Below are 14,605 nucleotides of genomic sequence, written 5' to 3'. Positions count from 1 at the left end.
TGGATTGAGCTCAACATTGCTTCTCATATTATTAATAAATAACTTCCTTTGTTAGAAGCTGATAATCCAGAAGCAATTCCAACCAGTATCAAATATTGTATTGAAGAAATTGTCCTTCTGTTCCCCTGGGGATAACCAATGGAGCTGTGTTCTCACACATTTCTCTTTACAGCTGAAAGGGACATGAAAAGCCAGGTTTGATAAAGAGCTTTATTGTATACTCCATAATAGTTCATCTTAGTAGCTGAAAATGCCAGGACACTGTATAAATCATTTTATGGTACCAGTTGCTTTATCCTTCAAAGGATACTCACATCAAATTCTGTCTTGGTTGTGTGTAGCACTGCAGAAAACACTTCTCCCCTGGTGATATGAGAACAGATCAGAGCAATGGTAAGGCTGCACTTACTGTTAATTCATTACAGCACATGCAGGACATGAGCCTGGGCAGTGGGAGGTGCTGCCTTGGGGATAGCTTTGTAAGAACAGAAGGCTCATGGTTCAGCAGTCAGAGTAGCACAGGAGTGGAAGCTGGGGATAGACAGCAAGTGGATGTTATTTCTCCATATGCTCCTCTCCTGCATCTGACCTGCTCTGGACACTGCCACCCTGCACTCTGTCACAGGGGCCATGGCCAACCCATGAGACTCCTCTAGGAGCTCAAGTCCTCATACAGCAAACTGGAAACCACCTGCTACAGATTTGCTGTTATTACTACCAATTATCATTACCAGTTACCATAAGGTTAAGGCAATTTTATATTAATTATCAGGTAACAAAATAGGGAAAACATTTTGGAAGAGTCCTTCCTCTGGCATTCAACTCATCTGCAGTTGCCTCTGTGCAATTACTCTAAAATATTTTGTGAAACTTATTCTCTGAATTTTGTTAAGTTAGGCAGATTCCCTCCTTACTAAAGTGTTGTTAGGGATCTTTCAGGAGAAGATTTAAATTTTGAGTCAGAAATTGAATCATAGGAAAATATTTTTCTCATTCTTTGCATGTGATCATCACGTTCATCAGCTTCATATTGTCACATAGAAAGTCATCATGTCTCATCTGTATTTACTCATTTTCACTAGGCTTATAAATATGATATTTTTAATCCATAATTTCAGGTGCCTACACTCTCTGGCAAAAGTATCTCAAATTTTCATGATTCCCAAATTATGTTTGGATATCACAGCAGGTAACTGCAAAACCAAACACCCATGATTCCCTGTGCAAGAATATATAAAATCCTTTGCCTTCTCTACACTTCAATTCTTAGCATGGAAATTAGCACCAGGAAATACCTTTTCTTTCTAGTGGTAGAGAAGCTAGCTCACTTCAAAAAAGCTCCTGTAGTAGATTCCATGACCTGTCAGATTCTTTTCATTACAACACTTCTCACTTAAGAAAAAAATTTTGTTTGCTCATTTCAAGTGGCAAAGCAGATCATGTCCAGTGGCTGTGGAAAATAGTCATGATGGACTAGGACAGTGTGTGGGGACTGTGTTCTGTGTTTCAGAACAAATGTTCTCTCTCCATTCCTGCCCTGTTCCTCAGCTAGCCCATTCACCTCTCTGCTATCAATGGCTGCCCAAGCCAGAGCCTCTCATTTACTGTAGCAAATGAGCCAATAAATCTAACATGTCATAATCCCAAAGCCAAGCAAAAACCATGCAGCTGAATTTTCCACCAGAGTACATCTGCATAGCCAGGGCAAACTCTCTGTTCAGTTTTAATTAGGATCAGCTGAGGACATGACCATCTTATTCTAGTTTGTAATGCCAAATTTGTGCAGTGGAATTTCCATGGATTTAATTCATGCATGTTGATAGTTTAGAAGAGTTGGTCATAAAGTATGTTGAAACTGGGATCTCTTTACAAAGACACTCTATTTTCTTCTATCTATGAATATCAAATGGGAGCCTGTGTGTCTCCTGTTTTGATGTACCCTGGAGACAAATCTAAGAATCATTTCCAAGCTTGGGACAATCCCCTCTTCAGCCTGGACCAGATTGAAGTTAACTGAGGAGAAGAAGAGAAAGAAGAGTATCTGACTTGATAATTAATTTTCTTGCTTTGGGTAAGAAGGGAAATATATTTTTTTAGATAAGAGCAGATCTAACCACCACACCCTTGGCCAGTGATCTGGAAATAGTGTCCCAAGACATCCATCACCCTCTGCTTGCATCTCTGCCTGGGGGCAAGAGAAGCACAGCACCAGACATCACAGCTGGACAAAGGACTTCACAGACTCTTTCTGCCTATTTATAATCAAAATCTAATCGATACAGCCAGGAGATTCTTGGACTGAATATGATAAAGATTGTAATATTTACCCAGAGCAGGGGGGAATAATTTCCTTCAAAGACTTCCTCTGTTTAAGGTTGCAAAATCATGATCCTGTCCTTCTTCCTATGATTCAGATACTGAAAGTTTTTTCCATTCTGCAGCTACATTGTCAGCATATCCAAATATGCTGGTAATTTCTTCCCAAGACTTTGCTATAGCAGTTTCTTGTCTTCATGCCAGTTACTATATGCAATCAAGCTGCATTGAGAATGAAAGGTATTTTTAAAGATGGAGAACCTAAAAATCTATTGAAAGTCTCTACTAATCTCCTCCACACTTGTACTACAGCTGTGCAATAATTTTCTGAACTCATGCTTGGGGAAGCATTTTGTGTAATAATTTCCTGGACAATGCTTGTGGAAGCATTTTGTGGCCATATTATGCAGTCCAGCAGTTACAAGTCTTGAGTCGTCATTTACTTGTAAATGACAGATTATTTCTATTTTCTCAGGCCTACGTAATTCTATTAATACCATCAGACTTTTGATGTTTCTGAAGTAAGGCTCTCTGTCAGCATCTGCACATCCCACAAAAAGAAAATAAAAAAAATACTGTATGCTTTTCCCTATTTTTCTTTGACATAATTGTTTTAACTCCATTGATTTTTTTTTTTTTTCTAATTCCCTGAAGGAAGAATTGTGTAGAGAAGGAATGAGATTATGAGAACAGTAGAAGGTCCAGCACCTCACCAGAGTCACTCCAGTCAGCATCCTGCAGATGAGTTTGGTAGCAGAAACATAGGGCAGGAACAGAAAGAATATCCACAGGGATACCTTTCCTCTCTTCTGATGGAGGCTTGGAGATGTTGTTTTGGAAGATGCATTTGTCTGGTTGGGTTTGATAGCTGTAGTTAGACTGTTCTTTCTCTGAGCCCATTCAATCCCCTTTTGAACCAGTCTCTCCATCATGCTGCTGATGGCTTGCTTTTTCCATAAACTCTCACTCATTAGCATTGAATTCAGCTCCTTTTTCAGACCATTTAGAAACACGTTGACAAGCACAGATGCAGCACTGCTCCCCCGATGGCCTCTCCATGAGAAAGCAGTCCATTTATGCCTTCATTTGGTCTCTTATCTTTTGACAGTTAATTCAGGAGAGGACATCCACATTCATTCCATGACAGCTTAGTTACTGTAGAAGTCCTTGGAGATGTCTCATCAAAAAGTTTTGTTAACTGAACTACACCATTTTACTTGGGTCACAGTTATAGCTGTACTCATTGACTCCTCTGTGGAAATAATTTCCCTCAGAGAAAGCTGTTTTAATCCTTTCTCATGTACCTAATTTACCCATGTCTCTGTAAGTCTATTATTTTTGTAAAACTTCTTGTGATTTTCCTACTGTGCAACTGTGAATACCCATTTATAGCTTTCCTAGGACAAAAGCACAGTTCTGGATTATTTTTTAGTGACTTTAAAAAATACTTTTTACTGTATCTTGTTTTTTTAAATAAATTGTCCGAGAAAATAACATGTAGAAATTATAAGTTTGAAATTTTTTTTAATATCAAAATATCTAATTCAGTAATGGGAAAGTTGCTGCACTTGGAGAATGGACATAGGGTAAGATTTTGAAAATTTAATGTATTGATATCTTTTGGTATGACTAACAGTGAGAGCCCTGCCTCTCCAGCATTCAGTTTCATCAATATTTACTGAGGGGAAAGTCAAATAGCTAAGAGAAGGGAAATAAGGAAGAGAAGGAAATATCAGTTCTTTGGGTTTTTCTCCTTAAGAGCTTCACTCCTAATGTATCTTCTTGTTCCTATACAGAAAATTCCCAAAGCTTTAGAAAATGGGGGTAGCTATCAGAAACAGGAAAAACATAGTGAGGGTTGTAGAAAGTGAAATAGGTTGTTGTGATATCCTTGATATTTCAAATATTCCAGACTTTGGAAACTGTTCAGAAACCATCTCTAATGGGAAAGCAAACAGAAACTTGATTCCTTTTTCTTAATTCTGTGCTCTGAGTAAGGGACAAGGAGAGAAAGAGGAGTCCCAGGATGGTGCTCCCCTACCACTGAGGCATGGTGCTGTGTGAGAGATCAGTCCTGAGCCTTGCACACACTGATGGTTTGCAGGGTCACTGTTCTCTGGGCATGGGGAGACACTTCATTTTCATGATTTGTCTTGTAAACTGTAAAAGAGCAAAACAGGTTTAGGTGAGGGCAATTTGAACAATATTGCTCTGCTTCAGAATTGCTTTTATTCTTTTTTGTCCCTCTCATTCTCCTCTCTCCAATTGTTTTTTTCCCTCAGCCACAGCCTGAGCATCTCATTTTGACCATTCCCTGAAACTAAAATGCAAGGTCTTGCTATCCTGCTCCTGTTCAACTCCTCCCCTGATTTTTTTTTTCCTCCAACCTATACAAATAATTGATGCTCCATCCATGTATTCCTTCAAGTCAATCTCAGTACCCTGCAATCTCTCCATTCATAAATGCCACAAATGGCTCCTCTTCATTTACTGCCTTTTTGCTGCTTTTAACCCTCAAGGACTCTCTGGAATCTTCTTCCCTCTTACTCTCTGCTGTAATTGTATTTTTCTAGTCTATCACTTACGCCACTTTCAATGAAGTGTTTGTTTGCTATACTAACAAACACCAACTGCTTCTTCCCTATGTCCCTTATAAAACCACTCAGAAGACACTCACAGCAATCCCTGAAAAGTGCATAAATCATAAAGTAGGAAGCTTGGAATAGTCAATAATAGTTGGAGTTTAAAAATACTCATTGAATTATTCATTATAATGATAGAGTCAGGGGGAATGTGGGTGGCAAAAGACAAACAGTTGAGAATAAAGACAGAGACTGATTTAACAGGGTGTGAATGAGGTAATGAATGTCAGATTTGACCTCCTTTCCCTAGCACTCATGCTGTCATATATCAGCTCTCTGTAATCTACCTAACTCTGGTCTGTGCACTGTTCATTCCTGTCTCCACATTCCCTGCAGTCCATGCAGAATGCAGACTTTGGTGATCTGTGCACACAAAACCAGGTTTGGAGCTATCAGGAAAACATTTATTGTGGTTGGAAGCTGTAGTTTGAAAATTCCTCATACACATACATATTGTTCAGGTTGTGTCATGGTGGCCAAAATCCACCTAAACTCTATTCTGTCAGTTTAATTTTTGATCAGCTGAAAGTACTGTGGAGAAGAGAAAAACATAAAGAGTTGCAAGAGGTTTTCACCTGCAATTGTAACCATGAGGAAGGAGATCTGGATGGAGACTGGTCCAAGAGTTGTTATGTCTAATGGGCTCTGGGGCAAGCCTTCAGATGTTCACTGTGGTTGCACTGGTTCCTTTTCTTAGAGCTTAAATTGTTAAGACATTGAATCCCACAGATCATAATTTAGGACTCCATTCAGTCTTGAGGGACTTGGACCTCCAGAGACTTTAAACACAGGCAGCACAACTCCCAAAAGATTGCCACACAAAATGAACATTCTTTCAAATCTGCAAGGACTTTTTTCCTTAGAGTAGGCAACAGTGATAAAATCAATATTAATTTTGTATTGCTCAATTCCATTCTCATGAGAAATGTCCCAGTGCATTCCAGCATGAAGCCATTTTCATTTTATCATGTTTTAGTATCTGTCGGAAAAGTTGTAAAAAAAAAAAACAAAACCACATTTCTTTTCTAGTTAGGAAAAGAGAGTTAATAACTCACAACAACTTAACAGAGACTATTCCACCTAGGATAATGAATGAAACAAGATTAGGCATTCTAACCATCTCAATATTATCCTGGATTTACTGGTCTCTAAGAGAAGATGCTTAAACAATTCCTAAAAATAGTGGAACAGGAACATTTCTGAATCTGTGTATAGAAACTTCAAATAATTGCACCCTGATCCCACAATACGATGAGATCTGCCCTGCCCCTCTTCTCCCTCTGAGTTCTGCAAAAAGATACTTGGCTACATGGGCCAGACAGCAGCACTGCTCTCAGGCCATTTAACCAGTGCAGAGCAGCTCTGGCTCGAGCCTCCCCCTCCTCCCCAGCACTGCTCAGTGCAGAGAGGAGCATCTGCCCTGATTCTCTCCTGGCCACTGCCAAACACACCCTGGAGCAGTGCAGCATCTGCTCCACACTCCTTCACTGACTGTCTCACTGGGAAATGGGGCTGACTCAGCAGCACACTTTATAATTAAGATTATTATGGCTAGGAGTTACTGAGTCTGGCAAAGCCCTACTAAAATAACTCACAGCTGTGCTGCTTCTGTATATCTGGTATTAAATGAAAATGGGTTGGTTTACCCTTTTTAATTGAATGCCAACCTTCCACAGTAGATACTGCAAACACCTGCATTTAAAATTTTCTCTTCCATAAACTGGCAACAGAACTTTGATGAATGTTGGACAGGCCAGCGATTAATACAGTCCAAGCCTGGAAGTAAAATGGGTATTTCAAGGTGGTTTTTCAAAGATCACTGGTTTTATTTCACTCCCACACCCTTCCATACCACAATGAAGTTACTGAAGACATTCGGAGCCAAGAAAGAGACATTATTTTATTTAAAGAAAAAAGTATCTATAGTTCTCCTCTTGCAACATTATCCCCAGTCTCAGGTACGGCTGCTAATAATAAACTCTGCAAAGCAAGTATCAGGGTTTGAAAGAGAAATTACAAGAAAAGGAATGAAAGGAATGCAGCCTTCAATGGTTACTTGCTCCCCAAGTGATTTGCATTTGTTTTCAGTCCAGAGAACAGTCAGTAAAATCCAGTAAAGTCACCAAATACATTGTAACCCCTGTGTCTAGTTTCCATGGAGAATATTAATGTTTAGCTTTGGGGCTTTTTCAGCTTCCTAGTACTAGATGTTTTCATCACTGTCTTCTCTTTTTGAGGCTGGATTTTTTTTTTCTTTTTTTTTTTTTTTGTTTTTCTAGGTGACCTTTAATTTCTAAGCAATTCCCTGAATAACAGTCATAATTATTGCAAAACCCTGGCTCCGCATTTGACAGGTAGTACAAAACAAAGCTGGACACGTGCAGATCAGCACATTGACCAGCACACTGAACACTGTTGAAACTTTAATCTCAGCAACTCTCAAAAGCTTTAGTTAATATACAGTTGCTATGTGACCACAGTTTTCAGACATGCTGCAGCAAATCCACAGCCTATAGACACATCTGTTAAATAAAATGAAGCCACCTACTTTCACAGCTAAAAAATGCCTGCAAATGTCCAATTTCTTTTAAAGGGATTTTAGAAGAGGTGGAAACGTATTTTAGGATAAAAATCTAGTTTGTCTGAGAGGGAATAAAGAACAAAATTTCCCTTGGGCAAGGTACTCTCTAATGTGTCAGCATCTTGCAAGTTTACATGGTTATGGTCCAGTTCTGGATGCTTTGGGGAGAAAAATTGATCCTGCTGCTCTGGCTGCTCTAACCTCAGGGTACAGAGGAAGGGAAGGAATTATTGACAACAATGTGGGGAGAATAGAAACCCTCCAGCTCTTGCTGCTGGGCACCTTGAGGAGAGTGGGATGAGAAGGATTCTCTGTCCCTTGTGCTCTCCAGGAACAGACTCCTGACATTCTCCAGATTACTGCAGACTTTTCACATGTGAAAGTGGGGCAGCCTTTTTTACCTCTCCATCTGTCAAAGTCTGTTGTGGAAGCTGAAACAGAAAGCTTTTCCCTTTCAGCTTCACGGAGGAATCCCCAGGGAGTCTGCCACATCCTCCCTGCCTCAGCCCTGGGTTCTGTCCTGGCACTCAGAAGGGGCTTTCACAGTCCAAGGTCACTGCTATGGTGCCTCCTCCCTCACAGCTAACCACGGTTTTACTTAAAGAGATAATATTCATGTTTCTAATCCCCGAGGCTCCTGGCATCCAGAGGAATACTCTCTGTGGGAAGGGTTCTGACTTCAGCAGGGTACAACCCTACAGATTCCACCCCAGCTGTGCCAGGGACCTCTGTGCCAGCCTGTGCTGGGAGCACCACAGCAAAGAGCACCTACACTTCAGAGGTTTTGATCCCAGCAGGAAAAACTCACTGAACAAGAGAGAGGGAGGGGAAACCAGAACGTAAAACACTGTCATTCTGTCTCCTCTCACTCTATTCTAGCCCGATCATCTTTCAGGATGTTGCATTATAAAAGCAAAATACCTGGAAATTCAGTGTGAAACACATCTCCTTTCTGGTGTACGTGAACACTAGCACAGCCCCAGAGCTTGTTGCTGAAATAGAAATTTTCTGTCATAGACCTCCTGGTCTGTTTTACACCCTTCTTTTTTTTTTTCTAAAGAAACATACCCCCATGTTTTAGGTTTTAATTGACCCACAAGAATACCATGGTTTTCTGCTCCAAACTTGGTCTTTCTGCTCTCAGGTTTTTACCACTCTTTCAAATATGATTCACTGAGCACTGTGAAGAGAGGCATAATTGGACTACTTTCAGGTTTAATTTAGAGATTAACAAAAAAAAAAAAAAATAAAATAAAAAAAAAAAAGAAAGAAAGAAAGAATGTACCAAAGAGGAAAGAGAACAACCTTGAATTTTCTGAATTCACCACAATACCAAAAAGTCATTTTTAGGAAAGTCATTCAAGGCCCAGCTGAGCTTACACACTGCAATTCACAGAACTACAGTCATTAAGGGAAAGAATTCCTGCTCTGCTCCTGTTCTAGTGTGAAGTGTCACATTGCCATCCCTATGAACTCCCAAGGGACACCGCAGATAACACTCTGGGGGGTTTATTAGACTTCTGATCTGAAATAGAATGACAGTGATAAATAATTTACAGCTATTTGGTGTTGGATTTTTTTTTATTATTATTCAAACAATTGCTCTGCTTGTAGCTTACACAGGATGAAATGCTCTTTCCAATTCCTGTTGTAATTCAAGTGTTGACATCAAATTTGAACAATTTAAAATAGAAAATCCAATATGTGACCCCCCAAAATACTGCATTAAGATTTGTCTTCAAACTTTTACAGTCTCTGTTTGTCTTAAAATTCAGTATGTTCATTTGTAATGCATAAATCATAAACTAATCATAAACATGATTAGTTTAGCTCCACTAAGAGAAATTGCAATTTAGGAGGACACAGACAAATACAGAGAAGGAATTTTTAAAATCTTTTATTCTTTATCAAAATACATACTTCTAAGATGTTAGGTGGTTTTGCTTTTTGTCTTTTTTTTTAATGGGATTGAGTCATGATTTTTAAAACTCCAAATTCAAGAGGAAATTCAGGTTAGCTCTTCGAAAATGCGTGACAAGATTGAAAACAACTGCTCACTGAAGCTCACTTTGCTGCCAAAATGCTGTCTTATGATAAATGCATCGTCTTCTAAAACCATTAATCTGGCTTACATAAAAATACTCTCTAACAGTTCTTTACAGGCTCAGAAACGAACTTCACTGTTTTTTTGCAGGGAGAGCATTTAGGAACCTACAAGGAAGCCATAAAATAAGGCAATCAAGCCCAAATTTCTTAAAGTTAGAAAAATGACTAAATTGTTTTCAAGAGTTGAAAGCTTCTGAGGTAATGGAGGGAATGCAGTAAAAAATGCTCACAGGGCAAAAAGGCAAAGGACTAGAGAAAAAAGGCTTCTTTGACAGCCCCTACTTACATTCCCAGTCTCCTTGAGGGCTGTCACATATGTGGAGCCAAGAGACAGCTTTTTATCTGCTCCTGACACAGAGCTAAGCAGAGGTGTGCCATCCCAGAAAACCCAATTTACAATTCATGCTGTTGCTGGGCCTGAGAAAGGTGGCCATAGCTGTGTCCCCATACATCCAAAAACCACCTCAGCCAAAATGGAAACATCCTGTGGGAAGAGGGTACACTGATCAGCTTGTCACTGCCTCTAACAGCTCCAGATTTTGTCAGCATGGGAATGCACACACTTCTATTTGGTTTCCCCCATCCAAGCAGAAAGACATGCTGCAGCTTCCCTCGCTCACATTTCCACTCCATGTGAAGCCAGCAGCAAGTTCCTGACATACATTCCCCTTCCCAAACTGGCAACAGCTTCCCCCAGTGATTGGAGCACGCTGCTTCCATGTGCACTGTTATAATGCAAGACGATCTTATTCACCCTCCATCCCTTTCCTAAAAAAAAAATTAACAAAACTCTAGCAAAGTTCACATTTCCCTTCCGTATCTTCAGAAGTGGCATGCCCTTCTTTGCTCTGAGGTTATTTATGGTGAAATCAAAGACTCCTGCTTTCCTCTGAGTTTCCTCAATGAGCTCCTTCCTGGAAGAAATTTTACAGCCATCATGATTCCCTGGGGTGCAGTTTGATCCTAAAAAATTCTTGCAGGTGCCTCTGTGAGATCCAGCATTGAGGTTTCTCTGTTTGATAAATTACTGCCTTAAAATTTGAGACATAATAACCATTCTACCTTTCCAAGGATTTTACAAGTAAGGAGTAAATCACAGTATTGAGGAAAGAGGGTTAAACTAACATATTTTACTTCGCATTTGCTGTGGAAATTTCCTATCTCAGAACTGCTAAAGACAGTAACTCACCAAACCACAGGCTCAGTCACGCATTTAAGTCTGAAATGTGGTGGGAATTGATCTTCTCAGTCCACATGAGGACACCAAACAACACCCACTGAAAAACCCATCGTCAGCACCCTGGAACAGGTCCTGCACAGCATCTTGCCTCTCATGTGTGGAAGTAATCCCTACCATCTAACACATGCTTTGAGGCACATCTGAGGTAGAACTTACTGTTTCATAGAATCATAGTATTATTAAGGTTGGAAAAGACCTCTAATACCATTGAGACTAACAAAGCACCACCATGTTAGCAGTAAGCCATGTCTCCAAGGACCACATCCACACATAATTTGAACACTTCCAGGAATAGTGATTCCACTACTTTGTCTATTCTTACATCCAACTACTCTTTCACTGAAGAAATTTTTGTCAGTATCCAATCTAAGTCTCCCCTGTTGAAACTTGAGATCATTTTCTCTACTTCTGTTATTTGTTACCTGAAGGAAGAGACCAAACACACTCAGGCTGCACCTCAAGGTACGTGACCATGAACTGCACCTGCCAGGTGAAACATTGATGTGTGCTCTGAAGCAGACCTCTCCTGTATATCAGTGCCAATAGGGGATTGTGCATTTCATCCTCTGATTTCATCATCACTGATAGCAACAGATCTCAGAAAATTATGTGTGATTTAGATAACCAGTCATAGAAACTGTACCTCTTCAACCTTTCAGCTACTGAGTCTTTTGGAACAACTTAAGATGTAATTAAGTGTTCAATGCTTTTGCACTTTTTATTATATGTTGATGCTGGTTTTTATGTCCTCATTAATTTGCCAATGAAACATGGCACAGAGAATTCATGTGTTTTGCTGGGGACAAACTGGTTAGAAGATATGTCAGGAAACTACACATTAAAATGTTTCCTACTTAAAAAGCCGAAGAATTTAATGTAAAGATACTCTGATAAATGTAATGGTACTGCTGATAAAACAGGTTTTATTTTATTTGTGCTGAAGCTAGTTAAAGGAGAAAAGTTTTATATTATAGAATCTTGTAACTAAGGGAAATTTGCATCTTTGAAAAGGAAACTTTACTCCTGTAAGTTCAGGTTGTTGGTGTAGGTCTTCAACAACAGAATAGCAAATTGGTCATTTCTTCAGGTACATAACCATCTGTTAGTACAGTGGCTTTTTCTAATTTTTTTTTTATTTCAACCTCCATCTGCTCTTCTTTAGAATGGCTTACCTTCAATCTAAGAGCTTCAAGGCACTGAATAAAAACTGCCTTATTTGAAAAGTCCATGGAGGGATGTAACAAGCATGGCAAAAACAGTCAAATCCATCTAGGTCTGCCCTGCTTGATGTTTCTACTAGCTCAGTTTTGTTAGTCTTATCTGAGGGTTCATCTTTTCTTTTTTATCAGATTACAAAGCCTGATTCTTGCTTCAAAAAAAATTTTTTTTTTAATTTTCCAAACACAGTGATGCTTTTGGTCAAGAAATTTTACTTGATGGTGATTTTTCCCCAACACATATTTATAATTTGGCTCTGCATTCTATCAGTTGCCATTGATTCTCCTTAGATATTTCCCAGCAGTCCCATGCCAGACCCCAAAATGGCTCAAGGCTGGAGTTAATATTCTCCCACTTGTTTGATAAAGAGCAGAGGCATTGAATGAATATTCCAAAACAGTTGGCCTAACTGAGGAAACAAAACAACTCATTCCTCATCCTCAGAGTCAAGTGTTTTTTCCCAGGAGGGCTTTAAAAAAAAATAAAATTAGCTTTTTGGGTTTAGTTTTTCCAGGACAAGGATATTTATGCCAACAAAAATAGATAAGGAAATAGAATGCTGTCTACCTCCTTAAGAAGTCAACAATCCCATGAAAATGTATGGCTTACTCAGCTCTTGGTTAATGCCAAGTGAAGCTCATGGCTCCATAACTGAGAGCTCTGGATGAAAGCAGGAACCACCTTGCCAGGAGTGCTGTAAATGCTAGGGAAAATGCCATTTCCCTAGAGGAGGCTGCTGCACGTTTTATGGTCATGTGAGTGCTTACAATTCAGATCTGTCTATTTATGTTGCCCTGTGACTAATTGCATTATACACACCTTGTGGGGGCCAGCCAGAAGCCCCACAGCCTGTCATCTCTCCAGTAAATCACACTAATCAAAACTGAAATGCCCTTTTCTTTCTGTTTCTTTTCTTAAATGTTCTTTTTTGAAGTAAGAACAAAATATCAAGAGAGAGAACTGTAGTAAAGAAGAAATGGTCTTGAGGCACACACCCAGCCAGTTTATAGCAGCACAGGGCTGCTGCACACAGGTCAGAAAATGCCAGTTTGCACAGGCAGAAGAATCTGGTTCTCCAAGGTCACACAATTCAGGTGATGTTCCAGTACTGTCAAGAAGCTAATGGCTTTTGGATCAAAGTTCACATTCAAAGATGAGTTTTGGGATGGTTGCTCTGGGACTCTCCCCATCACAATTTATTGACTTGTTGAGGTTTTAGTCTCTCTAACTTTAGAAAATACTCCAGTTTTGGAAAAGGTTCAGAAAGACAATGAGCAAAAATGCAAAAGAGGAAAAAAGGTAGCTTCTCTTTATTTCTTAGGCTATTATTTACTTAGCCATTTTCAGCACTCTCTCAGGGCTATGGAATAAACAGGGTTCTGTGTTGATGACTTTTTTGGGCTTTGTCCTAGAAGCCTCTTCTTCTCTGAAAACAGGCCAGTGGGCCTTTTTGTGTTCAGCACTGCTTAGTAAGGATGATCCTCAACTCCAACCCTCTCTTTCTGCCCCTGGTTCTTTCACCCTGTGGCAGGCCATATGGCTACTTTCTGCTTATGAGCTGTCTCCCAGTTGTCTTCACCCTTTTTCCCCCCATGGGTAAAAAGGACATTATTGCTATGCACTAAACATTAATGATTCATATTTGTAAGGGCTGAACTAGTAAATTTCCTGGATTATACACCTGTCTCCTCTAGAAGGACTAAATGTACCAGCAGTAGGTGGACTTACTCAGGCTTCTATTAAGCAAGAGCTGTGGGTGGTTTTTCAGTCCAGCTGTCAACATGTGACTTATTCTGCACTTAGATCAACTATGTCAATGGCAAGAGTAGGCTTCAAGCCTGCTATTGAGTGGAAGGATTATAATAATTACTGTCACTATTGAATATCTTGGAAATGCCAGTGGATAGGCCTAGAGCCCTGCATATCAGCTAAATAAATAAGAGCTTGTTACTCACAGGATGAGAGGTCAAATGCTGCAAAATGTTTTAGGGCAGTCATTCGTGGACAGAAAATGCCTACTGAGATATCAGCCACAATCACAACTACCTCCTGGCTCTTTTGTGAATTTACACCTCTAAAGGGACCAGGAGCTGCAACTTGTTACACAAGGAACTAGGAAAGTCAAGTTGTAGAGCTGGCAGATGAACTCTCCCCCACAGCAGAGTACAAAACTTCTTTTCATCTTGTCATACTAATATAATGCACAAATTTAAAGAGTCCATGGTTAATTGTCCCTAAAAGAAACAGGTTGAGGGGATACTCAATGCCCTGACAAAAGATAACAGGTCAGCAGCCCAGCCCTCTCAGGGCTGAGCTGCTGATTTCACTGTGGCTGCTGATTCAAGCACCCTGGGAGAGAAGGGACAGCCAAACCTGTTTTGGTAACCTCTTACACCTTTGCACTTGGGGTGCACAAGGCACAGCTGACAGTGTCATTGTACCCACTCAAAACACACACTCCTCTCTAAAGAGAGGTGAGAACTACTTACCTAAATGTGGTCA

General features: G+C 39.9%; 1 long non-coding RNA gene across 13 annotated transcripts in view; it reads right to left on the bottom strand.

Annotated features, from left to right (window-relative positions):
• The window catches only part of LOC110468258 (uncharacterized), a 75,327-nt gene that overhangs the window by 15,684 nt on the left and 45,038 nt on the right, over positions 1 to 14,605 (bottom strand). For 12 of the 13 annotated variants that reach the window (XR_014956328.1, XR_014956326.1, XR_014956335.1 and 9 more), the window contains one exon: positions 1 to 14,605. This exon is cut by the window's left edge and continues 15,684 nt beyond it; it is cut by the window's right edge. This is a non-coding gene — a long non-coding RNA (uncharacterized LOC110468258). The other variant, XR_014956332.1, reaches the window with a different exon arrangement.

The sequence above is a fragment of the Lonchura striata genome, chromosome 6, assembly GCF_050655825.1.
Source record: "Lonchura striata isolate lonStrDom1 chromosome 6, ASM5065582v1, whole genome shotgun sequence".
NCBI classification, from domain to species: domain Eukaryota; kingdom Metazoa; phylum Chordata; class Aves; order Passeriformes; family Estrildidae; genus Lonchura; species Lonchura striata.
Note: the sequence above shows the minus strand (reverse complement) of the source record. Positions and strands in the feature narration are given on the sequence as shown.